At 43.2% G+C, this 17,269-nt stretch overlaps 1 long non-coding RNA gene across 1 annotated transcript in view; it reads right to left on the reverse strand.

Annotated features, from left to right (window-relative positions):
- LOC144380481 (uncharacterized) overlaps positions 1 to 14,405 on the reverse strand; it is a 31,637-nt gene extending 17,232 nt beyond the window's left edge. Inside the window, exon 1 of the long non-coding RNA XR_013444640.1 lies at positions 14,262 to 14,405. This is a non-coding gene — a long non-coding RNA (uncharacterized LOC144380481). The remainder of the gene's footprint in view (positions 1 to 14,261) is intronic.
- Between the last annotated feature and the right edge of the window lie 2,864 nt (positions 14,406 to 17,269).

The raw sequence follows: 17,269 nt of genomic DNA on the forward strand, positions 1-17,269 counted from the left end.
CAATGAAAAGACAACCTACAGAACAGAGCAAAGTATTTATAAACCATATATCTAATATATATTCAGAATACGTAAAGAACTCTTGCAACTCAACAACAAAAACAATGATTTTTTTTAAAGATTTTATTTATTTATTTTCACAGAGAGAGAGAGACACAGCGGGAGAGGGAACACAAGCAGAGGGAGTGGGACAGGGAGAAGCAGGCTTCCCGCTGAGCAGGGAGCCCGACATGGGGCTCAATCCCAGGACCCTGGGACCATGACCTGAGCCGAAGGTAGACACTTAACGACTGAGCCACCCAAGCGCCCCAACAATCTGATTTTTAAAGTGGGCAAACAGCTTAAATAAATAGTTTCCCAGGGGCTCCTGGGTGGTTCAGTTGGTTAAGCGTCTGCCTTTGGCTCAGGTCATGATCCCAGGGTCCTGGGATCGAGTCCCGCATCAGGCTCCCTGCTCAGTGGGGAGCCTGCTTCTCCCTCTCCCTCTGCTGCTTCTCCTACTTGTGCTCTCTCTCTCTCTGTCAAATAAATAAATAAATAAATAAATAAAATCTTAAAAAAAATATTTCTCCAAAGGTATACAAATGGCCAGGAAGCACATGAAAAGATGCTTAACAGTATTCATCATTAGGGAAATACAAATCAAACCCACAATGAGGTACCATCCCCACTAGGATGACTATAATACAAACAAACAAGCAAAATAAGTGTAGGCAAGGATGTGGAGAAATTGGAACCCTTGCGCACTGCTGGCGGGAATGAAAAATGGTTCAACCACTGTGGAAACAGTGTGGAAGTTCCCCAAAAACCTAAACAGAATTACCACAATTCCAGCAATTCCACTACTAGGTAGACACCCAAAAAAGAACTGAAAACTGGTACTCAACAAATACATGTACACACACGTTCACGGCATCACTATTGACAATCGCCAAAAGGTGGAAACAGCCCAGATGTCCATCAACAGATGAATGGATAAACAAAATGTGGTATAAACAGACAATGGAATATTATTCAGTCATAAGAAGGTATGAAGTACATGATACATGCTACAATGGGGATGAATCTTGAAAACATTATGTAATGTGAAAGTAGACAGACTCAAAAGGTCACATACTGTATAAAAATCTAGAATAGGTAAACCCATTGAGATAGAACACAGATTGGTGGTTATCAGAGGCTGGGGATGGAATGGGGAGCAATTGCTTAATGGGCACAGGATTTCCTTTTGGGGGTGAGGGAAACGTTTTGGAGCTAGATAGAGGTAGTGACTATACAACACTGTGAATATACTAATTGCCACTGAATTGCTCACTTTATAATAATTTTACTACAAACTTAAAAAAAAAGCAAAAAGGAAGAAGAAAGAGGAGAAAAAGAAGAAAGGGAAGGATGGGGGTAGATCCAAATCTCTGGTGGGGCCTGGGAGAATGGGTTTTCCTTCAGACATTTTTTCCAGCTTTATTTTTTTTAAGATTTATTTATTTATTTGAGAGAGAGAGAGAATGAGCGCAGGGGGAGGAACAGAGGGAGAGGAAGAGAGAAACTCAAGCAGACTCCATGCAGAGCAGGGAGCCGACACAGGGCTGGATCCCAGGACCCTGAGATCACAACCTGAGCTGAAACCAAGACTCAGACGCTTAACTGACTGAGCCACCCAGGCGCCCCTTTTCCAGCTTTATTGAGATATAATTGACATATAACACTGTAAGTTTAAGGTGTACGATGTATTGATTTGATACATATATACTGTTTGATACATATATACCTTATCACAATAAGGTTAGTTAATGCCTCCTTTACCTCACATAATTACCACTTTGTTCTTGCTGTTGTCGTTGTGTTGTTATGATGAGGATATTAAGACACCATTCTCATAGCAACTTTCAAGTATATAATACAGTGTTATTAACTATAGTCACTAGACTGTACATTAGATCCCAGGAATTTATTCACCTTATAACTGAAAGGTTCTACCCTTTGACCTTTAAATATTTTTATCACAGTAATTCATGAGCATAGGAATAAGTCCCATGATCCCAAGGGGATTTTGGTGAAAAGCAAGATTTCTGTCTGCCCATCCCCACCCCATACTGCAGCCCCATAGACAAGCACTTTTACCTCTTTGACTTCATTCTGATTTTAGTTCTTCTAGTACTTATAGTTTTCAGAATATAGGTCTTTCACCTCTTTGGTTAAGTTTATTCCTAGGTATTTTATTATTTTGGGTGTAATTATAAATGGAATTGTTTTCTTAATTTCTCTTTTTTTAAGATTTTTTTTATTTTCAAGCAATATCTACATCCAATGTGGGGCTCAAACTCACAACCCTGAGATCAAGAGTTGCATGCTCTACTGATGAGCCAGCCAGGTGCCCCTTATTTTCTCTTTCTGATGCTTCATTCTTAGCGTGTAGAAATATAACAGATTTCTGTACATTGATCTTGTATCCTGTGACTTTACTGAATTCATTTATCAGTTCTAATAATTTTTTGGTGGAGTCTTTAGGGTTTTCTATATATAGTATCGTGTCATCTGCATACAGTGAAAGTTTTACTTCTTCCCTACCAATTTCGATGCCTTTTATTCCTTTTTCTTGTCTGATTGCTGTGGCTAGGACTTCTAGTACTATGTTGAATAAAGGTAGTGAGAGTGGACATCTTTGTCTTGTTCTTGACCTTAGGGGAAAAGCTCTCACAAACCCCTCAGTTTTTTAAAATATTTATTTAAGTAATCTCTACACTGAATGTGGGGCTTGAACTCATGAACCCAAGATCAAGAGTCCCATGGTCTTCCAACTTGAGCCAGCCAGGCGCCCCCAAAACCCCTCAGTTTTAATGCACATGTTATGAGAGTCCTGATTTATCAGTCATCTACCAACTCTCACATCTCTAGAATTTTAGCTCCTAGATTACTATCACTGTCTCCAATACCACCTCTCCCTTGAACCTTGATGATTTCATTTCTCCTTAAATGACCTTCCATCTTCACATAGACCTGGCCTCTCACTTTTTTGACCTTCTTTCCTCCAGTCATCTTCCCATCCACTCACATCCATATAAATAACCTTGACATTGTTACCCAAACTGGAACAAGTACAGTATTAAGTTCATGCATCCCACTCTCAGACAACTTCTTCCTGTTGTTTCAGCTCATTCTCTCTAGTACCCCAACTGTAATAATCACCACACCCTAGAAAACAGACAGTGAAACACCCTAGAGACTTTGCACCCATGGAACAGACACCTAGGCATATGAGAGACAACTTGCCATGGAAACATCACCCCAAATCATTCTGACTTCAAATCCTGACACAGATCTGTGAAAATCTCAGAAACCTCCCACATGGACAGAACTCCCAAAACTCAGGTATGTCACAGACTGGACACAAATCTCCAAAAGGATCAGAGACTTCACACCCTGGGACACAGACCACCCCCAAAAGTAAAGGGATTTCACAACCTGGGACACAGACCCCACAATAGCACAGATCTCATCCTCTGTAATATATCTGCAAATAACTTAGATACCTCATACATCAGATACATACCCCCTAAAAGTTCTGAGACTTCAAACCCTGACACAAACCTGCCCAAACCTCAGAGACCTCAAAACCTAGAAGGAGACTCCCCAATCTCCTCAGACACCTCACACACCAGGCATGAATCCTCAAAGGGCTCAGAGGCACCACACACCAGATCCCAAACATCTTAAAAACTTTGTACTCTGAAACACAGACCCACAAAAAGCTCATAAACTACGTATGGTGGGCACAGACTCCCAGAAGCCGATACAACTCATGCTATGGACACAGAATCCCAAACAAATTTGAGACTTTACACTTTGGGACACAGAAACCCTGAAAGAATGCAAACATCAGATCCTAGAACAAGAAACTTTAAATCAGCTCAAAGATTATCATTAGATGGCCCATCTCCACAAAGGCATAATAGAGAATTTAACACCTAGAGACACCACCCTACAAAGAGTTCAGAGACCACACATCCTGAAAGAGATCCCACAAGAGAGACACCTCATTCTATGATAAAATCACCCAAACAGCCTTAGATACTACACATGTAGGGATACAGACCCACAAACTGCTTGGGTGCTATCATCTCAGACAGAAACCCAGACAGCTGAGTGACCTCAATTCTGGATGTAGGTACTAAATCAGCTCAGAGGCCTGAAACATACCTCTGAACAGTAATCAGGAATGAAAACCTTGGGGCGTCTGGGTGGCTCAGTTGGTTAAGCATCTGCCTTCAGCTCAGGTCTTGATCCCAGGGTCCTGGGATCGAGCCCCACATCGGGCTCCCTCAGCTGGGAAGTCTGTTTCTCCCTCTCCCTTCCCCCACTCATGCTCTCTCTCACTTGTTCTTTCTCTTAAATAAATAAAATCTTTAAAAATAAAAATAAAAAATAAAAAATAAAAAAAAGGAATGAAAACCTTAAAATGCCAGAGCCTCCATACTCAGGGACACAGACCCACAGAATATTAAATCTTCACCATCAGGGAGAGTCTCACAAAGGTTGAGAGTCCCCACACCCTGGATAGCAGAAACACAAAGAGCTCAGAGGCCTTGTATCCAGGCAGAAAATAAACAAATCATCTTGAAGAATTCATAACCTAGAAAACAGGGCACCAAAAAACTCAGAGACCTCACACCTGGGACACAGGCCACAGAAGAGCTCAGAGATTTCACTCCGTGGAACAAAGACTCAAATAACTCAGATACCACACACCATGGTGTAGAGACTCTACAGATTAGACTACAGATGAAAGATATCCCAACTTGGACAAAGTCCCTCAAGCAGCTCAGACACCTCATACCCTCATACACAGAAGAACACCCAAATAGTTATCACCATATGATAAGATGCCTCCATCAGCCTTTGAGATTTCACAACTTGGAAGAAAGAGTCCAAAAATTACTTGTCCATTTAATATCCTGCAAAGAGACACAAAAAAGCTCAATGACCTCGCATTTTGGACATAGTTGCTAAATCACCTCAGAAACCTGTCACAAGGCTAAACACACCTTGGAATAGCAACATGGCCTTAAATTCAAGGAGAGAACATTCAGAGATGTTTACAGTGAGGGATGCTGACCCTCAAAATATCAAGTACTTCACAATAATGGAAACAGACTCAAAGACTTCAGAGAATTCATGCTACAGTCAAAAGTAAACCAGCTCAGAGATTGCACATACTAGGAAGTATGAGATGTCACACTTTGAGAAGTAAAACCCCCCAAGGTTTCAGAAGCCTCATAGCCTGAGGCATTCTGAAACTCAGATCCCCAAACATCCCCAGGAGTTCACAGCCCGGGACAAAGAAGCACAAACATCTCAGTGACCTTACATTTGTGACACAGACTCCCAAACACATCCAGAACCTCATGCCATGGGTCAGCAACCCCAAATATCTCAGCAACCCCAAATATCTAGAAGCATAGACCCAAAATACTCAAAGTCTTCACATACTGGGAAACAGAACCCCAAACAGTTCACAGACCCCAAACTCTAGGACACAGATCCCCCAAAGAACTATGAGCTCTCATACTAGGCTATTTGAGGGACCAAAGAGAAGCCTCACACTGCCCCCTACAGATAAAGGACACAGTCTAGGCGGTCTGGCCTTGTGGCTGTTGTCTCCCTCCTCCAGCTCTGGGGGCAGGGAGGGAGCTTTCTCTGGATTCTGCGTTATCCTTCTTGTGAGACCCTAGTGGAGTTCCTGGAGTAAAAGCCTGCACTCACTCCACAAGCTTCACACTCTCCTTCCAATTGGTCTCCAGCAATTTGTCAAAACTTCTAGTTTAATGTTCTTCTTAGCTCACATAGCATCCAGTGGCTTCCTACCCAGGTGAGCAAATGCTCTGGTCCTATGTCTCCCTGCAGGCAACTTGTTTCTCTCCAGATTTCAGGATAGCCATCTCTCCTGTGATCTCAGTTCTCTGATGAGTTTACACAGTCATCTATTTGCTCCTATCTTTCTTGTAAAGATGGGAGTTTTTTTCTGCAGTTCTTGACATGTCCAGGTTGAAACCAAACGTCTTTTCATTTATTTTTTATCTTAAAAGCTTTCCTTCTTGGGCGCCTGGGTGGCTCAGTTGGTTAAGCGTCTGCCTTCAGCTCAGGTAATGATCCCAGGGTCCTGGGATCAAGTCCCGCATCGGGCTCCCTGCTCAGCAGGGAGTCTGCTTCTCCCTCTGCCTGCCGCTCCCCCTGCTTGTGCTCTCTCTGTGTCAAATAAATAAATATTTTAAAAAAAAAAAGCTTTCCTTCTTTCAATTTATTTTTTTAAAGATGTATTTATTTGAGAGAAAGAGAGAGTGCAAGGTGGCAGAGGGGCAGAGGAAGAGGAAGAGAATCTCAAGCAGATGCCCCACTGAGCGTGAAGCCCCACGGAGGGCTCGATCCCAGGACCCTGGGATCATGACTTGAGCCCAGGTCAGATGCTTAACCAACTGAGTCACCCAGGTGCCTCTCCTCCTTTTCAATTTAAAAAAGGAGGGGGGAGGGCTTCGGAGGCTGGCTCAGTTAGTGGAGCATGTGACTCTTGATCTCAGGGCTGTGGGTTTGAGCCCACATTGGGTGTAGAGATTACTTAAAAATAAAATAAAATAAAACTTTCCTCCTTTTCGTGTATTTCTCTTAAGCCATTATCTGTTGTGTTTCTTTGCTCTGGTGGTCCTTCTAGTTTAGTCATTTCTGAAATAATTTTGTTTAGTTGGGGTGCCTGGGTGGCTCGGATGGTTAAACATCTGCCTTTGGCTCAGGTCATGATCTCGGGGTCCTGGGATTGAACCCCGCATCGGGCTCCCTGCTCAGCGGGGAGTCTGCTTCTCCCTCTCCCTTTGCCCCTCCCCCTGCTTGTGCTCTCTCCCTCTCAAATGAATAAATAAAATCTTTTTTTAAAAAAAAGAAATAATTTTGGTTTGTTTCTAATTCTTTCTTGAATTCTATTATCTCATTTCTGAATTTTTCTCATTCTGATTTATGCTGTTCTTTCATATCTTGCATCATTTCTTAATCTCTTAGCTCATTTGGAAATACTAAGATGGAGTTTTCATTTGTTTTATAGGCACGTCTTTCTGGCATTCTCTCATTGCCTATAGGGACGTTATTCTGCTCCTTATCCTCTTTCTTCTTACGATAACTTTACACGAGATTTGACCTCCATTCTTTTATATGGAATTAATTTTCTTGAATGTTTAGAAGGGAGGCATGGTTCAAGAAAACTTTTCTAACTTCATGGCTCTATAGCTCCCTCTTCTGTTTTTGTAAAGAGCTCAAAACTGTGGGAGCTGGCTTTTGGAGGTATTGGGGCTTCTGTTCTCCCTCACTTTTACGTGGAGCTTCTTCTTTCCTTTACTCCTAATTTTTACTCCTGGTGTTAGTAATTTGAATTCTCACTCCACCCCCACCCCCCAACCAGTCCTACTAGGAGTTTTCCTATTTCATTGACCTTTAAGGGGTTCCTGGCTGGCTTGGTCCATAGAGCACGCAACTCTTGATCTCAGGGTTGTAAGTTCGAGCCCCATGTTGGGTGTAGAGCGTACTTAAAAATAAAATCTTTTTTAAAAAAAAGAAGAGGCAAGAAAGAAGAAAAAAGTAGGATTCAAAAAGTTACTTGGTAAAAAATAAGTTCAATATATTAATAATTTTGATACTTTAAACAATAAAATAAGGGGTGCCTGGGTGGCTCAGTCAGTTAAATGTCCAACTCTTGATTTCAGCTCAGGTCAGGATCTCAGGGTCGGGGATCGAGCCCCGCCTTGGGCTCTGGGCTGGGTGTGGAGCCTGCTTAAGATTTTCTCTCTCTCCCTGCCCCTCCCCCCGCTCTCTCTCTCTAAAATAAAATATAATAAAATAATTAGTAAAACTTGTTTCATAAAAAAAAGTGCCAACATACTGTCATATGCTGCAGGTACGAATGGTAAATAGTACAAGACCTATGGAGGACAATTTGGCAATATCTATTGAAATTACAAATGCACATATACCCTTGACCCAGTAATTCCATTTCTGTGGCTATGCAAAACGATGCACATACAAGATTATTTATTACAGCATTTTTATAGTTAGAAACTGGAAACAACCCAAGATTAAGTAAATTATGGTACATGAACACAGACAAATGTTAAGAAGCTGCAAAAAAAGAATGAGGAAGCTGTCTGTGTAGTGATATGTATAGATTTCTAGGATATTTTGTTAATAAAGCAAGATGCAATGCTGTATATCTAGCATGCTACCTTTTGCATAAGAGAGGGGGGAGTGTACATTTGTATTGCTTGTATATGCATAAAGATATTCTGGACGGATACACACTAAACTAATAAAGGTAGTTACAGAAGAAAACCCAAGTTCTTTGGCCTGGAATACAAGTCCTTCTAGGATATGCTTTGAAGCCAGACTGCCTGACACTTCTTTTAGTATACAAGACTTTGGTCAAATTCATGTTTCCTCATCTGCAGCATAAGGATAATAGTACCTATACTCACAGGGTTGTGAGGATTAAATGGATTAATACACATAAAGTGTCTGGCACATAGTTAACATTCAATAAACATTAGCTAATTTATCATCTCTGTTATCTGGCTCTAGACTAACTTTCCATCCGTATACTGAACAGCTCCCTATGGTTCTCAAGCCCAGCTGCATAGTAGGATCACCTGGAAGACCGTTTAAAAAATACTGAAAAAATACTCTTTGCAGATGACATGATACTATATATAGAAAAACCTAAAGACTCCACCAAAAACTATTAGAACTGATAAGTGAATTCAGTAAAGTCACAGGATACAAGATCAATGCACAGAAATCTGTCACATTTCTACACACTATAATGAAGCAGCAGAAAGAGAAAATAAGAAAGCAATCCCATTTACAATTACACCAAAAATAATAAAATACTTAGCAATATACTTAACCAAAGAGGTGAAAAACCTATATTCTGAAAACTCTAAGACATTGATGAGAGAAATTGAAGGTGACACAAAGAAATGGAAAGACAGTCCATGCTCATGGCTTGGAAGAACGAATATTGTTAAAATGTCCATACTACCAAAAGCAATCTACACACTTAATGCAATCCCTATCAAAATACCAACAGCATTTTTTACAGGACCAGAACAACAATCCTAACATTTGTATGGAAACACAGAAGAGCCCCCCAAGAGCCAAAGCAATCCTGAAAAAGAAAAACAAAGCTGGAGGCATCACAATTCCAGACTTCAAGCTATATTACAAAGCTGTAGTAACCAAAACAGCATGGTGCTGACACAAAAATAGATACATAGATCAATAGAATGGAATGGAAAACCCAAAAATAAACCTACAATTATATGGTCCATTAATCTTTGACAAAGGAGGCAAGACTATACAATGGGAAAAAGACAGTCTCTTCAATAAATGGTGTTGGGAAAACTGGACAGTAACATGCAAAAGAATGAAACTGGACCACTTTCTTACACCATACACAAAAATAAACTCAAAACGGATTAAAGACCTAAACGGGAGACCTGAAACCATAAAAATCCTAGAAGAAAACATAGGCAGTAATTTCTCTTACATTGGCCATAGCATCATCTTTCTAGATATGTCTCCTGAGGCAGGGAAACAAAAGCAAAAATAAACTATTGGGACTACACCAAAATAAAATCTTCTGTGCAACAAAGGAAACAATCAACAAAACTAAAAGACAACCTACTGAATGGGAGAAGATATTTGCAAAGGACATATCCAGTAAAGGGTTAGTATCCAAAAAATATAAAGAACTTATACAACTCAACACCCAAAAAACAAATAGTCCAACTAAAAAATAGGCAGAGGACAGGAACAGACATTTCCCCAAAGAAGACATCCAGATGGTCAACAGACACATGAAAAAATGTTCAACATCACTCATCATCAGGGAAATGCAAATCAAAACTACAAGGAGATATCACCTCACACCTGTCAGAATGGCTAACATCAAAAACACAAGAAACAACAGGTGTTGGTGAGGATGTGGAGAACAAGGAACACCTGTGCACTGTGGGTCGGAATGCAAACTGGTGCAGCCTCTGTGGAAGACAGTATGGAGGTTCCTCAAATAGTTAAAAATAGAAATACCCTACAATCCAGTAATTGCACTACTGGGTATTTACCCAAAGAATACAAAAACACTAATGCAAAGGTTTACATGTACCCCCTATGTTTATAGCAGCATTATTTACAATAGCCAAATTATGGAAGTAGCCCAAGTGTTCACCGATAGATGAATGGATAAGGAAGTGGCACATATATATACAATGGAATATATTATCCAGCCATCAAAAAGAATGAAACCTTGCCAATTGCAACAACATGGATGGATCTAGAGACTATAATACTAAGTGAAATAAGTCAGAGAAAGACAAATACCATATGATTTCAATTCTATGTGGAATTTAAGAAACAAAACAAATGAACAAAGGGAAAAAAGAGAGAGAGAGAGAGAGAAACCAAGAAACAGACTCTTAACTATAGAGAACAAGCTGATGGTTACCAGAGGGGAGGTGGGTGGGGGGATGGGTGAAATAGGTAGTGGGGATTAAAGAGCACACTTACCACCATGAGCACTGAGTCACGTATAGAATTGTTGAATCACCATATTGTACGCCTGAAACTAATATAACACTGTATGTTAACTATACTGGAATTAAAATGAAAAGCTTTAAAAAAAAAAAAGAAAGAAAGCGGGGTGATGAACTGGCTCACACATCTAGTGTATTTGTCAACCATTTCCGTGTAATTAACAACCATACGAATTTCAAAAAAAAAATACTGATGCCTGGGTCCCACCCCCAGACCACATAAATCAGAATCACTGGGGCTCTGGGGAAGGGGGGGCATTGGATCCCAGGCATGGGTATTTTTAAAAAGCGCTCCAGATGGTTTCACTCATTTGTATCAGATTATTGGTCCCCTCGATGCACTGACACACATCAGGCTCATTCCTGCATCCACACTGCCCCCCGCCCCGCTTGGGAAGCCTTCTCCACCCCACATCTCTGCCTCTTGAGTTTCTATCATTTCCAAGCCTTAATTTAGATGCCCTCTCCTCCATGAGGACCTCCTCGTTCTAATCTTCTCTTTGATGATTCCCTGATGCCTACAGGGTAAAACCCGAACAGGCCCACATTTCCGGCCTCATCACCCGCTTCTGTTCCACCACACGTTTATTCCCGGTGCTTCTACCATACCAATTTGCCCTTCCGCAACCACACTTACGCCTAAGCCTTTGCATGTGCTCTCCCCAACCCCCAGCCTCAACAATGCCCTCAACAAACTCCTACTCACCCTTCAAGACTCAGCTCGGGCAGCACTCCTACAAAGCTCACTCTGAGCCCCTCTGCCAGTCTCCCCAAGACTCCTCTCTCTGTCCTCTGTTCCCTAGCACTTTAGATTTATCACTGGCACTCAGCACATTATGTTAATTGTCTTGTATTTGCCTGGGTTGCCTGTGAGTCTGTTTCTTGAGAGCAAGAATTGTGATTTTTCCATCTCTCTTACTTCCCTGCAGCACAGACCTTGCATAAAGGAAGTACTTAGAGAACGTTTGCTGAATGCTATTACTCTGTAGGGGGTTACTGGTATTCAGTGTGAAAATTGCTGGTCTCCCCTTCAAGTTAAAGCCTGGTAACTGAACACAATAGCCTAAGCCTAGTATGAACAGCACTGAGGAAACTGGATTATTACCTCTTTCATTTTAGCCCATTTCTTTCCATAGAATCTAGGGCTAAGATCTCAATACCTTATTTACATCCCATTATCAAGCCAGGCTTTGAGGTCTAAGATCTTATTAATGTTAATAAACCAGTCTTTGAGTACCGCCTCCTCAACCAACTCACTGCCTGATAAATTGCTTTGCCTAGGCAATGGTTCAAAGCCTCGGCTATACATTCAAAACCAGCTGAGGAGCTTTTCGACATCCTGCAGCTCAGGCCGCCCTGCAGGCCCATTACATTAGATCTGGGGGTGGGTCCCAGGCATCATTGTTTTCTGATGCTCCCAGGCGATCCCAAAGAGTGGCCAACAGTGAGAATCACTGGTAGATTTGAAGCCATACAGCTCCCTCCGTCGGCTCTGCCCTTTTATTTCCTCCTCCCCTGTCTACCTTTCCTTCCTATCCTCATCTCCACGCTCCTCTCCTCCCCCTCCCACTTGCTGCTCTCTGGTCGCTCACACTGTCTTGATGACACAACTCACATTATCAGCCGGATGGCAACTGGGTAGTGGAAAGTGCACTGAGCTAGGAATTAGTAAGCCTGGGCCTTTGCCCTTTTGGTCCTGGGGCAAGTCCCTTCACTCTCCATCTTCGTTTCTTCTTGAGTCAAATGGGGATCATAACACTTGGTCTGCCTCCTCAGGAGGCGTATGTGAGAATCACAGGAAATAACGGACCCTAAAGTCCTTTGGGTGCTGGCGAGCACCATGTAAATATCGAGAATTCTGGAACTTTGCTACCAACATGGGGGCCATACAGTGTTAACACCGCTGGCACAAAACAAGACTCTATTGTGTTTACAAAATACTATGAAACATTTATGGATGCATTCACATCACGTTGGAGAACAAAACATGCATGAGCATGATGAACTCCAGATTCAGAATAATGGTAACTGGGGAAGGAAAGGGGATGCACCTGAGGGAATTGCAGAGGGGGGTTCAACTGCTTTGTTAATGCTCTCTGCTTAAAAAATCAAATCTGGGGACGCCTGGGTGGCTCAGTCGGTTAAGCGTCTGCCTTTGGCTCGGGTCGTGATCCCGGGGTCCTGGGATCGAGGCCCACATCAGGATCCTCGCTCAGCGGGGAGCCTGCTTCTCCCTCTCCCTCTGCCTACCACTCTGCCCTGCTTGTGTGCTCTCTCCCCCCACAACTCTCTGTGTCAAATAAATAAATAAATAATCTCTTAAAAAATCAAATCTGGGGGTGCCCGGGGGCACAGTCAGTTGAGCTTCTGACTCTTGGTTTCAGCTCAGGTCCTGATCTCAGGATCCTGGGATCGAGCCCCACGTCGGGGTCCACGCTCAGCGTGGAGTCTGCTTGAAATTCTCTCTCTTCCTCTCCCCCTCCCGCTCATGTTGTCTCTCTCTCTCTCTAAAATAAATAAATAAAATCCGGGGCGCCTGGGTGGCTCAGTCGTTAAGCGTCTGCCTTCGGCTCAGGTCATGATTCCAGGTCCTGGGATCGAGCCCCACATCGGGCTCCCTGCTCAGCGGGAAGCCTGCTTCTCCCTCTCCCACTCCCCCTGCTTGTGTTCCCTCTCTCGCTGTGTCTCTCTCCGTCAAATAAATAAATAAAATCTTTAAAAAAAAAAATAAATAAAAATAAAATAAAATAAATAAATAAAATCTTTTAAAAAATAAAACATAAATTAAAAATAAAAAATAAAATCTGAAGTAAACATGCTGAAACATGAAGATCTGATGAAACCGGGGATGTTTTTTATTAACATCTGCCTTTCTGCACACTTGAAAAGAAGATAATAAAATAACTATATCCAACATAAGTATCCAATATAAACATTTTAAAGCAAAATAAATAGGGGCACCTGGCTGGCTCAGTTGGAAGTCTGCAACTCTTGATCTTGGGGGTTGTGAGTTCGAGCCCCACGTTGGGTGTAGAGATTACTTAAAAATAAAGTCTTTAAAAAAATAAAATAAAGCGAAATAAATAAAAAGGGATTCTTATCATCTTGCCCTAGGTTCATTCTATTGTCCACCTTAGTATAGTGGCAGGAAAACACAAATCTTGGAATTGACAGCCACTTCAAATCCTTTACATAAGATAGAAATGTATAAATTAGTAACTCCATAAATCTAGAAAAATGTGTCTGTGTCCTCTACCTGATTTTGGAGACATCAGTGAGGACATTTTTTGCATGCACTGTACCAAGTAACGAATGCTCAATTCTGTTGAAATAAACAAAAGGAATGGGAAAGAGAGACCCAGAAAGAGCCTGAAGGGGGAGAGGGAAGGGGATGCAGCAGGGGGCAAGAGGGGCTCAGTCGGGGCGCCTGGGTGGCTCAGTCGTTAAGCATCTGCCTTCGGCTTGGGTCATGATCCCAGGGTCCTGGGATAGAGCCCCACATCGGGCTCCCCGCTCAGCGGGAGGCCTGCTTCTCCCTCTCCCACTCCCCCTGCTTGTGTTCCCTCTCTCGCTGTGTCTCTCTCTGTCAAATAAATAAATAAAATCTTTAAAAAAAAAAAAAAAGAGGGGCTCAGTCACCTGAATGAAGTCACGCTCAAGTATCAGTGAGTACCCGGATGCATCACACTCTCCCCTGTTCGGTCCTCACTGCTGTTTCTCCATGGAGGGGTTGAACACGCCCACTGGACTACCACTATGGGCCCTGTAATCAGGTAACGTACATTCATTGTTCATGGCACTGTTCTGTTTTGTTTTGTTTTTGAAGACAGCTGCTTAGATGCTTCAGCTTTTTCAATAACCTTACACCCGGTCTGCTACCCTGGCAACTACTAGCTTGGCGCCTGGCACACAAGCCACAGCTTGCCTGGCTAGTACCTTCATTCTGTTTAGACAAAGGTGCCCTTCTGGGCAGACCACCCCTCCTGCTCACAGTGTGGCCAGCTTGTGCTTATTAGAAAAAGGCACCCCTCTCTCCTGGCTGATGCAGCCCTGCACAGCTGGGTGACCACAGAAAGGGTTAACTTTGAGATTCCTGTCCTCATTCCCTCAGTACAAGGTGTCCTGTACAGTAAATATTTGTGTGACCTCACTGGGGGCCTGCTGGCACATAAATACTAGTGATTTGGCCCCTGACTGTCCCCAAGACCTCAGACTTAATTATCCAACTCTCCCCAGCCCTGCCCTGATTTGCTGCGTTCACTGTGTGTTACCTGCGCCCCGGGTCTTTTCACTTGCTCTTCCCTCCAGATTGCTTTCCTTCCCAGACCTTGGCATATCTGGGTTCTCAGTTCACCAATAGAGTAAATTCCTTCTCCAGGTCTCCCAGGTCTTCAATATCGTCACTACCTGAAAGTCTTCTCTACGTGTTTGTTATCAGTTCCATCTCCCTTGAGAACTGCAAAAACTTTCCGCACAAACCCTCCATTCAAACACTCCCACTCCCCCTACCCCACACTAAAGGATTTGACGAAACTTTGGCTTGGCTTCTAGCAGCCTAAGGCTGCAAGCTGAACTGGCCCAGCCCTTTTTTTGAGTTCCTGTCTGAAAAAGCTCAGGACTGTCAAAAGAATTTCCCATTTGCTCTAGCCAGGGCCTGATGGTGAGCCCATGACCCCCCTTTCTTAGAGCAGTTGCTAAAAATGGCTTACAACTGTGAATTCTTCCTGTCCCTTTGAGATGTATATGTATCTACTACAACTCAGAAAGTGATTTCTTAAGGACCTGAGAGCCATTCCTTTGAAATGTAATCATAAGAAAGGCTATGGCCTCTACCTCCCAGTCTCTGTGGGAGGAGAGCATCCTAACTTCCGTAAGTGCCCCCTAGCAGACACAGCAGGCCTAATTGCTTTTATACAGACTAAACTTCTTACCCGATTTTTGTCATTTTTCACCTCCCTGACTCTACTTGAGCCCCTGCCCTCTCCTCTCTCATCCTCCCTTTAAAATACCCAGTCACGGGGTGCCTGGGTGGCGCAGTCAGTTGAGCGTCCAACTCTTGGTTTCGGCTCAGGTCGTGATCTCAGGGTCCGGAGACAGAGCCCCATGTAGGGCTCCCCGCTCAGCAGGGAGTCTGCTTTCCCTCTCCCTCTGCCCGTCCCCTCCCGCCCCCTCTCACCCACTCTCTCTCTCTCACTGAAATAAATAAATAAATCTTTAAAAAATGAAATAAAATACCCAGTCACTCCTGCACAAATTGGAACAGAGCTCAGCTCTTTCCCCTACTGGCAGCAGTTACTGAATAAAATGTGTTTTCACTGCTTTAACTAATATCCAGTTTTGCTTGTCGTTGACACCCTCCACCTTCACCCTCCCTCAGAGACTCAAGGACCAGGGACCACGTCCGTTTTGGTCACTGCTGAATCCTCAGTGCCTGCAAGAACACCTGGCCCGACACACATTGGCTGAATGAACAAATAAATGTTTGTTAAAATGCATGTAGTAGGGGCGCCTGGGTGGCTCAGTCGTTAAGCGTCTGCCTTCGGCTCAGGTCATGATCCCAGGGTCCTGGGATCGAGCCCCGCATCGGGCTCCCTGCTCGGCCAGGAGCCTGCTTCTCCCTCTCCCACTCCCCCTGCTTGTGTTCCCTCTCTAGCTGTCTCTCTCTCTCTCTGTCAAATAAATAAATAAAATCTTAGAGGCAGGGAGAGAGGGAACACAAGCAAGGGGAGCGGCAGAGGGAGAAGCAGGCCTCCCGCGGAGCAGGGAGCCCGATGCGGGGCTCGATCCCAGGACCCCTGGGATCATGACCTGAGCTGAAGGCAGAGCTTAACGACTGAGCCACCCAGGCACCACCAATAAATAAAATCTTTAAAAAATAAATAAATAAATAAAATAAAATAAAATGCATGTAGTAAAAAGGCCCCAAGATTGAGAGACAGGAGAACTAGATTTTAGTCTCATCAGTTGTCTTGGTTAACTAATTTGTTACCGGAGTCAAGTTGCTTCATCAACTTGATTCAGCTACTATCTACGTGACCTGGGCAGGATACAGAACCTCTCTGCCTCAGTTTCCTCCACTTCCTTCCTTCCAGAGTTGTTGGAAAGATTGAAATAAGGTGAGAGAAACACAATAGTGTGAGAGCAGGTGCTCAGAAAATGATTTCCAATCTTCACCTTCTACTGGGTTTCTCTTACGTGATCTCACCCAGAGCAATATAAGCTTGTGCTCGTAAAAGGGCCGACTCTGGAGTCTGACTGCCTGACTGTGAGGTCCTGCTTTGCTCTCTACTAGTATGTGACTTTGCAAAGAGGCTTAACTTTCCAGGACTTACTTTCTTCATCTGTAAACTGGGGGTGATTGTAATACCTACCTCGTAGGATTGTTGTGAGGATTAACAGAGTAAATACACTCACAACAGAGCCTGACCCAGCGCATACAAGTGTTAGATGGTATGACTGGACCTCGGGATCCTCATTCATAAAAAGCATTGGGCTTTCAGGTCTCCGACGCCTCTGTTACTTTGCACCTGCAGCTGGAGAAGCCAATGGCTCTTTTCCCTTTCTGTACAAGGGTCTGGCATCAGAATCATTAATTTAGTCTCACACTGGGTTTCTGCGCACCTCCTTCAGGCTTCACTTCCTGATCA

This window comes from Halichoerus grypus, chromosome X (assembly GCF_964656455.1).
Source record: "Halichoerus grypus chromosome X, mHalGry1.hap1.1, whole genome shotgun sequence".
Classification (NCBI taxonomy): domain Eukaryota; kingdom Metazoa; phylum Chordata; class Mammalia; order Carnivora; family Phocidae; genus Halichoerus; species Halichoerus grypus.